Source organism: Pinus tabuliformis, chromosome 5_1 (assembly GCF_031772625.1).
Source record: "Pinus tabuliformis cultivar Carrire ecotype Pingquan chromosome 5_1, CPIR1, whole genome shotgun sequence".
Taxonomy (NCBI): domain Eukaryota; kingdom Viridiplantae; phylum Streptophyta; class Pinopsida; order Pinales; family Pinaceae; genus Pinus; species Pinus tabuliformis.
The window spans coordinates 625,987,835-626,001,115 of NC_142305.1; the positions used below are offsets into that span (position 1 = coordinate 625,987,835).

The 13,281-nt window shown below is 39.0% G+C and overlaps 1 pseudogene across 1 annotated transcript in view; it reads right to left on the reverse strand.

Moving 5' to 3' along the window:
• Window positions 1–9,850, reverse strand: part of LOC149166496 (uncharacterized) — a 43,831-nt pseudogene extending 33,981 nt beyond the window's left edge. Inside the window, exon 1 of the transcript XR_016260139.1 lies at window positions 8,833–9,850. The product of XR_016260139.1 is annotated as an uncharacterized LOC149166496 (transcript). The remainder of the gene's footprint in view (window positions 1–8,832) is intronic.
• Between the last annotated feature and the right edge of the window lie 3,431 nt (window positions 9,851–13,281).

Sequence of the window (13,281 nt, forward strand, 5' to 3'; positions counted from 1 at the left end):
CCATGAGGTGGAATCACTCTTTGATGGGTTGAGGTGGTTTGGCCTCTACAAGCCCTGGATGGTTTTGATTGATGTGTTTTTATGAGAGCCCACATTCATGCTTGGAATATGGCACGGGGGTGACTGACTGAAGAGAGAATTGGCTCAACCATGTCTACAATCGGGTGGTTCGTGGAAGTCCCACAACTGGTTGGCCTTTGCATCATTAGTATGAGGTTATTTATCCTTGTCATTTCATGAGTATTATATTGGTTCATATGTGGATTATATAGTTGTAGTTTCCTTGGTATTACTATATTGTTATTATGTTGGTTATGAACATGTGTTATGACAATGGCTATGTATGGCTCTCATCATGTTTTTAATTGTAAATGAATGAACAATGCATCTATGGCCTAATGGATGAAACTACAGCTAATGTGTTGAGGCATCAACACTTATTAGTGATTCTCGTATGAGTATGAGACCCCTATGCTTAGATTTGTTGTTTAAACTTGTAGATTACATATTTGTGACATGTTTGACAAAATGACTGTCATGGCTAATAGGGGTCCAGTCAAGTCCTTGTTCAAGCAATTGAATTTGTATCATTATTCTATTTTTATCTTATGTTCTGAAGGTGTCATTTAGTTCTAGGTAGTGACCTGGGCTCTGGGCCTGAAAAAGTGGCTAAAATCCCAGAGACGCAGGCACAACATTGGGCAGAAAAGTCCCTAGATGTATGCATATCGATGCTGTTGGAGCGTCCAAAGCCTCCTCGACGCATGCATGCCCATATCAAGGGAGCGTCTGGGAGTTTAATGGTTTAAAAACTCAGTGGGACCCAAGGTCTAGTTACCTAAGAGGTTGGGAAGGTTCCTGGGAGTCTCGTTGTTGATGTGGAAGGTTTGTATGGTGTGCTTCCGTTGGTTCCACTTCTTTAAGGTGACTTAGGAGGTCGAACCATATCATAGTAACTTCTCATCTTATGTTTACCCCGGTTGGCTAGTTACTTGGATATATGTGGGAGTAGGGTGTTACACAACTACAGGTCATTTACCGTTGCCAAAAGAAACAGTATCTAAGACATTTATAATTATCAATGAACAATAGAATTAACTACCAGGATATCGAGGAACATGCTTCATAAAAAAAATTACGAAAAATAACTCAAACAAAAAACCTCTAGGGATGTAATCTTTAACGATCTACAAGAAAGTGGACAAAACTACATAGGTTTCTAAATATGCACTCCATAAGCAGTACGTATGAAAAGTTCTCACTAAAATAAATTTTGAGAATGAAGGACAAATGTTGCTATAGAATAAACTAGCAGATTAAAATCTAAACCCAATGAATGCCCATTTGCTTGTCTATATTATTGATTCAACATTAAAAGTATTAGTATTTTGTATCAAAGGTTCAAATACTTCATGGCAATTTAAAAAAAAAAATCATATACCAAGACACCAAAAAGTTGCATTGTTAACTATTATATTTCATCACGGTTGGCACTTAACGGTCTCAAATTCATCAATTAGGAAAATGATTTGTTAGGTCCCTATAATACCAATGTATTCCCTTATTATTATTGTCATTGTAGCCCCTTATTGTTATTGTTGTGCCCATGTTGTAACCATATTGTTATTATTGTGCCCCATAGAAGCCCACTATTGTTATTGTTGTGCCCTTTCATTATTATTGTTATGTCGGCTTTGACTATATTGTGACCCCTTAGACTCCTATATACAGAAAGGAGTCTTGTCATTTGTATAATCGAAGAATTATTCATTTATGTAATTTAAAGGAGGTTTACCCCTTGAAGAGGCTGAATTTGAATTCGTTGCTCTATCTTTTCTTCTATTTTGTGAGCTGGTTGCATAACAATTGGTATCAGAGCTTTGGATTATAGGGTTTCGCTACTTCAAACAGGTCATTGTGGAATTTTCGCTATAACTTGTTTTCTACGACGTTTCAGAAGAAAAACCTATTTGAGCCGAAATCTTGGTGAACCTCGGGTCTGAATTTCAGATCTTGTCTCGCTACATTTTTGGAGATATGATCCAAGGAATTTAGGGTTTTTGCAGGCTCCCAAATTATATCTCAAATAGGTGACCTGGGGAAAATCATCATAACTTTCTTTCTAAGCATCAGATTGAAAATTCGTAAAACGTTACAGAAAGAGGATGGATGGTAGTTTTTTGTGTATTAGTTTTAGGTCCGGAGGTCGAAAAAGTGACATGTGGCACTTCATACAAGTTCGCTCTATTGAACAAGTCTATAATCAAGTCATCGTGGGAGATTCAGAATAACTCTTTCTTGGAGAATCCAATTGTGATAAGACTTGCGGGGTTGCAACAAGGACACATAGGGCTACCATAGAACAAAATTTCAGACCTTGGAGATCCGAAATTACAGAGATATAGTAGATTCAATATCGAGCTCCTACAAAGCCAAAAAAATTGTGTAGTCTTTTTAAAATTTTGCATAAGTTTGGTTTGAAAAATTAGTTTAAAGGAATTCAAAGGACATCGTGAAGCACAATTATCATTAATTGATGCCACAAATAAATAAATGGAAACACCTAGTAAGTAACCTAAAAGTTCTAATATGACTCATGAAGAAGAGGAAGAAATGCAACATGATAAATCAAAATTACGGGACCAAGTGAAACAATTTTCACTCTCACAAAAAGTAATAGAAGTTAAGATGGATGGTTTAAATAATGGTGTGGAAGCTAAGATGGATGATTTAAATAATGGCATGGAAGCTAAGATGGATGGCGTGGAAATTAAGGTGGATGGTTTAGAAGTAAACATTGAATATTTGAAGAAAGACACGGAAGGTTTGAAAGGACGTTTGACAAATTTGCTATAAGAAATGTTTCATAATGGCGGAAAGTTAGTAGAAGAAACTCATGATGAGAACAAAAGAAATGTTAGTTGTAATTTCATAGACTCTAACGTTGGATTGAAGACCCACCATGTTCCAAAGATTGATATGATGAAATTTGATGGCAAGGATCTCGTAACATGGATACTGCAGATGGAGCAATATTTTGATCTCCATAATATGCAAAACACACAAAAGGAACGCATTGCGATTTTAAATTTGGAACCCAATCAATTTGTACGGTATCGATGGCTTTGCTCTCGTAAACAAATCGTCACTTGGGCAATTGTTATGGAAGAAATGATAGCACATTATGAGGATACAAAAAACAACACATTTTTTAGCCAATTGATAAATCTCAAACAAAAAGGTTCAATGGTGGAGCACATTGAGGATTTCCAAAAATTAAATATAAAGGTAAAAGATATTCCAGAAGAGCATTGGATTGATGTGTTCATAGGGACATTAAAGGATAACATCCAACATGAGGTTTGCCTTTGGGAACCTGATTCATTGGAGAATGCATTTAGGTTGGTAAGAAAAATTGAAAGAAAAATTATGGCAACAAGGAAGTCTACCAATCACAACTATAAAGATGGAAGTTTTGTTGCTCCTAGCCTTCCAAAACCTACAAGGTTGACACCACAACAATTGGAAGAAAAGAGAGCAAAAGGGCTTTGTTACATTTGTGATAGAAAATACATTAAAGGTCATAAGTGTGCTGAGAACAAATTATTTTACATAGATTGTGAAGAGGAAGAAGAAAATGAACAAGAAACATCAAAAGACGAGGATACACAATAAGAACAAAGCCTAGAGAAAAAAGAAATGAATCTGACCATATCTTGTAATGCATTGGCCAGAATAACCACCACTCAAACTATCAAGATAGAAGGACATATCAAGAAGAAAAGGGTAATAGTGTTGATTGATTCGGGTAGTACCCATAATTATATTCATTGTAAGATAACGAAAGAATTGAATTGCTTCCTATATCCAACACTAGAGTGTCAAGTAATGGTTGCAAATGGAAAAACCATAAATTGATCTGGAAAGTGCCATAATATCAAGCTATCCATGGGAGAATATGTGTTGAATAATCCAATGCTTTCCATTCCAATGGGTGGTGTTGATGTTGTACTACGAGTCCAATGGCTACAATCTTTGGGTAATAGCTTTTAATTTTCAAGAACTTTTCTTGAAATTTTTTTCAGAAGGAAAGGGAACCAAGCAAGATAATAAGCTCTAATGGCATGACAAAGCTTCTAAATAAAGAACAATGTCGCGTAATTGCACAATTATGTTCGCTAGAGGTTCCCACGTCGAAATCATTTATTTCTCCAGATCTTCAAAAGGTCTTAGACAACCATTCCAAGGTATCTGAGACTCCCAAAGGCCTCCCACCTATTCGTGATCATCATTGTGCTATTCATTTGATTCCAGGCAGTGTTCCTCCAAACATTAGGCCTTACAGACATCCCTATGCCCAAAAGAGTGAAATTGAACTTATGGCTGTAGAAATGCTAGAGGCTAGTATAATTCAACCTAGTCAAAGTTCTTTCTCTGCTCCAATAGTATTGGTGCACAAGAAGGATGGATCATGGTACATGCATCTAGATTATAGGGAGCTCAACAAGCTCACTATTAAAGATAAATTTCCCATTCCTGTCATTGATGAATTATTGGATGAATTACGTGGAGCAATTTACTTCACCAAGTTGGACCTTCATTGAAGATATCATCAAATCAGAATGAAGACTGAAGACATTTTGAAAACAACATTAGAACTCATGAGGGTCATTATGAATTTTTGGTTATGCCTTTTGGCCTTACCAATGCACCTTCTACATTTCAAGGTTTGATGAATTCCATTTTCAAACCCTTCCTTAGAAAATTTGTGTTAGTATTTTTTGATGATATATTAATCTACAACAAGTCTTGGAAGGATCATGTTCAACATGTTGATAGAATGCTCAAACTATTGGAGGAGAAAAAATTATATGCAAAAACCTCCAAATGTTTCTTTGGAGTACAAGAGGTGGAATATTTGGGTCTTATTGTATCTCATGAAGGTGTTAAGGTAGACCCTAGCAAAATTAAAGCCATTAAGAAATGGAAAATCCCCATATCCATAAAGTATCTGCGAGGATTTCCCGGGTTGACAGGGTATTATCGCAAGTTTGTTAAGAATTATGGGGAATAGCACCACCTCTAACAACATTACTAAAGAAAGATGCATTTTCTTGGACTCTAGAAGAAAAGAAAGCGTTTGAACATCTTAAGGAGGCAATGTGCCAAGCACCGGTCTTAGCTACGCCAGACTGCACAAAAACCTTTATTGTGGAATGTGATGCCTCAGGAAATGGAATTTGTGTTATTTTAATGCAAGAAAAAAGACCCATTGCTTTCAAAAGTCATCCAATCAAATGAAAGTATTTACACAAAGTTATTTATGAGAAGGAAATGTTGGCAATACTACATGCACTTAAGAAATCACGACCTTACCTAATGGAAAGACACTTCAAGGTAAAAACAAATCACGGTAGTCTTAAATACTTTTTAGAACAAAGATTATATTTAGAAGAGTAACAAAAATGGGTCACAAAGATGTTGGGTTATGACTTTGAAATCATCAACAAAAAAGGGAAGCAAAATGTTGTTGCAGATGCACTCTCAAGAAAGGATGAGAATGTGGAAACATTGCTTAGCGCCATTTCTATTATCCAACCAGATTGGATAAATGAAGCAAGGGATGAATGGAAGAATGATGAAGAAGTGTGGGCACTCATTCAAAAGCTAAAACAAGACCCGAGTACATCTTATACATTTAGTTGGAAAAATGATTCATTACGATACAAAGATCACTTATACATCTGTAAGAATTCCCAACTCAAACAAAAGGTTCTTATGGAATTACACACCTCTCCCTTAGGAGGGCACTCCGGATTTTTAAAAAATTGCCACAAGGTTAAGAAGGAATTTTTTTGGGATGGCCTTAAATCTGATATTCAAAAGTTTATGGCGGAATGTTTGGTTTGCCAACAAAATAAAGTTGAAACAATTAAGACCCCATGTCTATTACAACCTTTATCCATTCAAAGTCAACGTTGGGAGAAGGTTTCAATGGATTTTATCAGAGGTTTACCCAAGTCATGGTGGTAGTTGATAAACTTATCAAGTATAAACACTTTTATGCATTATCTCATCCCTTTAAAGCCGGTACATTGCTACTGCATTTATGGAAAAAAATTAAAAGCTACATGGAAACCCTAAGATTATTGTAAGTGACAGAGATCCCATTTTCACTAGAAATTTTTAGACAGCATTATTTTCTTGTCTGGGTAGTCAGTTAGTTCATAGCTCATCTTATCATCCTCAATATGATGGCCAAACTGAGATAGTGAACAAATGTTTGGAAGGATATCTTTGTTGCTTTGTATCTGATAAACAAACACAATGGGTCAAATGGTTGCCTCTGGATGAATGGTGGTATAACAATTCCTTCCATACTGCAGCAAAAATGACCCCATTTATGGCACTTTATGGATATCATCCACCATCCATCACATCATATTTAAGAGAAAATTCTAAGGTTCAAGCAATGGAAGATCACATCGAGCATCAACAACAAGTTCTTCAACTCCTTTGATAACCTCACTTTGGCACATAATAGAATGAAACAACAGGGATATCAACATCGCAGTGAAAGAAGTTTTGATGTAGGTGACTGGGTATTTCTACAACTAAAATCATATAAACAAATGTCCCTCAAGCAAGCTAAGAAAGATAATAAATTATCACCAAAGTATCATGGTCCGTACAAGGTGTTGCAAAAGATTGGTACTATGGCATACAAATGGGAGCTTTCTACAGCTTCCCGAGTGCACCCAGTTTTCCATGTTTCATGCTTAAAGAAGGTTATAGGTGACAAGCTCCCAGTTCAAACAATATTGCCAGAACTTGACGAGGAAGGAAAAATCATATTGGAACTTGAAGCAATCATAGAAACAAGAACTCGACAGCTATGAAATCAATCAATTTCAAAATATCTCATCAAGTGGAAGAACTTACCCGCTAAGAAGATGGGAATTTTATACAAAAGCATCAAGAACTACTCAAACATTGAGGACAACAATTTTCTAAAATAGAAGGACATGTTAAGTCCCTATAATACTAGTGTATTCCCTTATTATTATTGGCATTGTAGCCCCTTATTGTTATTGTTGTGCCCATGTTGCCCCATATTGTTATTATTGTGCCCCATAGAAGCCCACTATTGTTATTGTTTTGCCCTTACATTATTATCGTTATGTCGGCTTTGACTATGTTGTGACCCCTTAGACTCCTATATATAGAAAGGAGATCTTGTCATTTGTATCATCGAAGAATTGTTCATTTATGTAATGTAAAGGAGGTTGCCCCTTTGAAGACGCTGATTTTGAAGTTGTTGCTCTATCTTTTCTTGTATTTTGTGAACTAGTTGCATAACATGATTATGCTACTCAATTACTAACAGCTCCATAAAAACGACCTTAACTTGGACCAGCCAACCTATGACACAACCTAGAGTGTAGAAATGTACCTTATTAGAGTGGGTAACGGAATCAAAGGATTCTCGATCATTCAAGATCATGCTCAAAATATAACAGTTTACAAGAAAAATACCCAAAACCCCCAAATAGTTCCCACTTAAACAAATAACCTACAAATATCTACCTTGTCACATAAAAGACTCTGTATGAGAAAGGATATCCTCATTTCTTCAAGTCTCGATCAAAACTAGCAGTTTACCATATCAAATCAAACAACGTATCTATAGACATTTTAGAAATTGGAAGGAACTACCTAAATGTAAGCACTCAATTAAAATTGATTATAAATTATGACATACAAAATTAAATCAAACCTATCTAAAAGTCATATCTTACCTCGAAAACGTTGTAAAACAAGGTCAATATTTCACTTATTCCACTCCTTTATTAAGATTTCATTTATCAGGTTTGTTATGATGTATACATGCCATAATGCACACTACACAAAAAGGAAATCGAGATCATCACTTTAGCTTGAATTTTTCCAGAGTAAAATATTGCAATAGCGTTAAGTCATTCACTTTGCAAAATCAAATGTCATCATAAAATGTTAACCTGATTCATTAGGTGGGAATTAAAAAAGAAATAAAATAAAAAAATTCACGCAACATTAAAATCGACTAAAGATAGCCCAATATTATTAAAGAAAATATAAGCATAGAATTACTTGAAGCAACATTGCTTGAACGTTACATAGTACTTGAATCCTTTGCCTTTATCTTTTAAAAAATGGTTCTGATTATAAGAATAAAATGTAGACAACATCCAACAACTCTTCCCCAAACTAGGTATTAGAATAAAATGTAGCCACCATGCAGCACACTCTTCCCCAAGATCCAAGTGTTAGAATAAACACATTCTTCCCCAAGATGGAAGTTCTGGAATAAATTATCGCCAACATGCAACACTCTAAAAATATCCCTGCTGCTGAGATGATGTAGGTGGCAGTATCCATTTTGCCATAATAGCCCAAGATCTTCACCTGAACCTACCAGCAAATAACGGGCTACCTGAGTTTTTGAGCTTGCACGCAAAAACCAAAACGATTGGCAGAGTCTCCATCACTGGGAATCTGAACCTTGGCAAGGTATGAAACACCACGACTTTTCCATCTAACTAGGAATAGCTGGCAGAGTCTCCATCTTTATTCAAAATAATAAAAAATGGTTTAACCCTGCTCAAGGTATAAATTTCAACCTACATATGGTATATTAGCTTTAACCCTAATGTCTGATATTTATTTCTGTTTTTCCCTCGACAGGTCCATAGTTCAAATCTTACAGTTAAAACAATCGCAAGAGCATATAGCATATGGAGGTGTAAGTTTCTAAAAAATAATTTAATGCGAGAAACAAGCTAGAACCCTAACCTGCAACTGAAAATTCTCCTGGGAATTAGTGATGTTGAAATCCCTATTATCGCTAGTGCCGATCTCCTACAGTTGCATCTTGCGCACGCAATTAGCGGAAGCGTCCACCCGCTGTCATTTTGCAGCTACGATGGGCCGACCACAGCAAGTTCGAGGGCTCGCGACGACCCTTTTCCCCTCCATATTCAAGGTCGAAGATAACTATTCTCCCTTCGCAACAAACAACAACGTCAAAAGAAGCCATTGCACCGCGTCATGGCAACAACAAATATTGCACAGATAGAACCTTAGAGACTGTGTTTGCATTTCAAGACTGATCGGGCCATGTTATAGATTCCAGATGGCATAGCAGAACCCTTGGGAGACCCTTGCCAAGTCCATTCCGCAGATGAAAACAAGACCATAGCTATTCACAACGGAGCAACTATAATGGAAACCGCGTGGAGAGTTTGGATTGATAGACGCTACCATTCCAAAGGGAAATTTGCGTATCATAGAAAACAAGCATATGGGTTTCTCAGGGTGTCTTCAGAAGTCCACGAGATCCAAGAGGCATGAGGGCTCAGATTGGCTTCTGTCTTTCCTCCCCAAACAACTGAGCAGCAAAACCTTCCTGAGCTCTTTTAATGGGAGTTGAAGGTGAAGATAAAAGGCGCATATTTCTTCTGCAACGAATGGAGCTCGTCAGGAAGGCACCAAGCAAGATATGTCGTGTCGCGCATTTCTCCACCTAGAAAGGGAGATGGAGGCAACCATAAGTTTTTTCGGAGAGAAGATCGTATTTCTCCACCTAGAAAGCGAGATGGAGGCAACCATATGTTTTTTCGGAGAGGTGATCGTAGTGGATTTCGAAGCCGATTTTCAGAGCTCTTGCCGAGCTCGAAACCCTGGCATGGATTTTAGAGCTCTTGGCGAGCTCGAATGGGAGGCGGAGGAAGGCGGAGGAATTGATTGGACAATTAAAAGTCACTGGAATAAGGGCAAAAAAAATTCAAAAAATCTTGCAGTAGTGTTTGAATGTTGTTTTTGGTGGTGGAAATGGATTCAGAAAACTTCTTAGGCACCCAAAATAAAATATTTCAAAAAATCTTGCAGTGGTAGTGTTTGAATGTTGTTTTTGATGGTTGAAATGGATTCAACACCGTCAAAAACGTCTTGGCACTCAAAATATTGAAGTTTGACATCTATAACTTGGATTTAGAAAAATTTGTGCCAGATTTTAACAAAATATAGCCAAAATTTCCATAATTTTCAGGGCAAAAAAACAGTGTAATTAGACTATGGCCTTCGGAAGCATGGGATCGTTTACAGTGGCATTTGTGTTTTGAATTCAAAATAAGCACTCGAATCAACAGACATTCTCTTCGTGACCGAGACTCATGCGAGCGTTGCTTGACTCCTCCCAGATATTGCAGGGTACCTTTGGATCTCAGTTCGCAGGCAGGAGACGAGGAGCTTAGGAGGGGTCAGAGGATGAGGTGGAGTTGCTTGTTTGGCTAGTGACTCACTCTGGAACAGGGTATCTTTGGTAGCCGAAAATGAGTTTTCCAGATCTATGTGGATTTAGATTAGCGTCAAAGTCTCTCCTCTGAGGGACATCTACATTGCAGTTTGTTACTTCCCCTCAGCCTCTTCACCATTTGCTGTCCATAATGGCTCAAGTTGGGATCCCTTTATAGACTTGTACACCGACATCACCTGGTACTGTGTTGTTGGGGAAGTCATCCTCCTAGGTGACTTCAATGCTTGCACTAGAGATCTCCAGATCCCTCTCTATGACTGATTAGAGGATGTATTTTGCACCCACGGGATAGATCCAGATTCAATAGGGCTTCACTGGATGTCAGATAATGCTTTAGGGCCCATTACAGTTTATGGTAAATATCTATTGTAGTTGGGGGAATCTCAGGAGTTGTTGATTCTAAATGGTCTCCCCTGTTTCCTAGACTCTCGCTTTTTCACTTGCCAACCATATGGGGGGGGGGGAGTGGGGCGGGCGAGGGGGGGGGGGGTGCGAGTGCAGTTGATTATGTACTTGCTAGCCATAACTTGCTTCCTTTTATTCGCCATTTCTCAGTCTCCCCCATCCTCCTTGCCGATCATGCACTTCTTTCCTTCTCTCTCTGGTTTGACCTTCCCCTTCCATCCCATCCCTCCCCTCGGGGCCCACCCCAAACTACCTTCCGATTTGACGAAGGAGACCCTGATATTTTCTCCTCTACCCTACGCAAGATGCTCCCATCGAAAACCCAGTGCTCCTTGCTTGATTTTGCTTCCACTAAATACACCTGTCTTTCAGCTACCATTTGGGAAGCAACACTCAAATCCTTCCCCTACTCCACTCGTTCCACTTCCATCTCCCCTAAAGTTGGATCTTGCCCCATGAAAAATGGTATGATGATGAATGCAAAACTCTACATCGAGAACTTCGATATGCCTTCACCCACTCGCAACCCTTCTACTCCGACCTCAAAGCTTCTTGTCGTTGTCTACTTCGTCACAAGAAACGACTCTTTGTCTCCCATAGAAGACGAGAACTTTCTGCTCTCCTTGCCCACTCCCCTAAATAATTTTGGCGTACCATCCTTCCCCGACGCTCCCCTCTTCCACCTGACCTCGACCCTACATCCATGTTCTCTCACACTTCCAACCTTTATGATATTCCCTGGCAGGCCCAAATTCATGTTACCTCCCCACGCTCTTCCTGATATCTATTCTCAGACATAGATATTAGAGAGGCCATTTGGGTGATGAACAACAGCAAAGCAGCCAATGAGGAAGGCTACCAAGCATAGTTCTTTATGCACGATTTTCGTGCTTTGGTTAGCTACTTGGTTGATCTCTTCAACCATGTAGTCCGTGAAGGTTTTCCACCGACACGGGCACACCACATCATCCATCTGATCCACAAATCAGGTTCCATCTCAAATCCCAATAACTACATAACGATCATGGTGGGTCACACGTTCTCGAAGTTGTATGCTATTGTTCTACATAGGAAGCTCTCTAGTGACCTTGAGCAGAGACAACTCAGAGCTAGGGGATAGGCAGGTTTTCGACTGGATCATCAGACCATTGACCACATCTTCACCCTTCGCGCCGTGATTGAGGAGGCACGACACCGCTCTTCGAAAGTCTACTGTTGTTTCATAGATTTTCGGAAAGCTTTTGACTCTGTTCCGAGGGAGGTCTTGCTCTAGAGACTCAGAGATATTGGCATCTCTGCAACCCTATTGACTGTTATTATGAGCCTAAATGAGTTTGTTCTTGGTCGTCTTCACACAGCCCATGAGATGTCTGATTTCATTCGAAGCACTATTGGGGTTAAACAGGGTTGTCCATTGTCCCCTACCCTGTTTGGGATCTATATTGATGAGTTGGAAGCATTTCTACATGAGCATATCTAGGACATTGATGGTTGCCTTCTTCACCAGGTTCTGATATTTATTCTACTATTTGTTGATGACGTGGCCCTCCTCTCATCATCCCCAGAAGGATTACAAAGGCAGCTAGATGCCTTAGCTCTATTTTGTGACCATCAACAGTTGATGGTCAACCTGAGTAAAACCAAGGTTATGATCTTCAATGGGGTGAAGAAAACCTCAGACTTTCACTTTCTATTCAGAGGGGAGAAGATTGAGATCACCAGCACGTATACTTACTTGGGGGCGCAATTCTCAGGTCCCCGCTTCAGTTTGCGACCAGCGCTTTAGCCTCGAATCAATAAAGGATATGGATCCTTAGCCCTTCTCGAGAGACAGTGCTTTCGACATCACTTCCAGGACATCTTATCCAAGATGAGCCTCATTGACACCTTGATTTGTCCCACTGTTCTATATGGCTCAGAGATTTGGGGACCGTCTTTACTTGAGTCAGACTGGGCTTCAGCTAAGAGAGTCCAGATTCTTCTTCTCTGCTGCATCATTAGGTGCAAACTGATAGTGCCACAGCACATCATCCTTGCAGAGTTTGGAGCTCAGCCCTTTCAACTTGAGATGGTCTTCAGATTGGTTTTATTCTTGCATTGTGTCCAAGGCTTGGCAGACTCGATAAAGAGTAGGGACCGTTATCCTTATTTGGCAAATTGCTCTTCTGAGACTATTGCCCATTCTACTCCCTCAAGCTGAGCTAGATGTTGATTTACAAGAGTTTCAAACCTCTTAGATTCAGTGGGAATTTAGTTGGATCGTCTCCCTCCTTTCTGATATTCCTTAGATGCTCTTGGTCACCTTTTACCTACTAGACAAGAGCTAAACAATATCATTAGGGAGGACATCTACAGGCAGTTCATCTAGGTCACCTGGGTCAATCCTCCAGGAGGGTTGTGCCCAAAGATGGCCTTCTACGCTGAGCACTTCTTGGAGTTGAGAGATGGGCTCATTATTCAACCCCAATGTACGTTTCACCACTGGATGCATGCTCTTCGCATTCCTCTAAACCAGTTCAGAG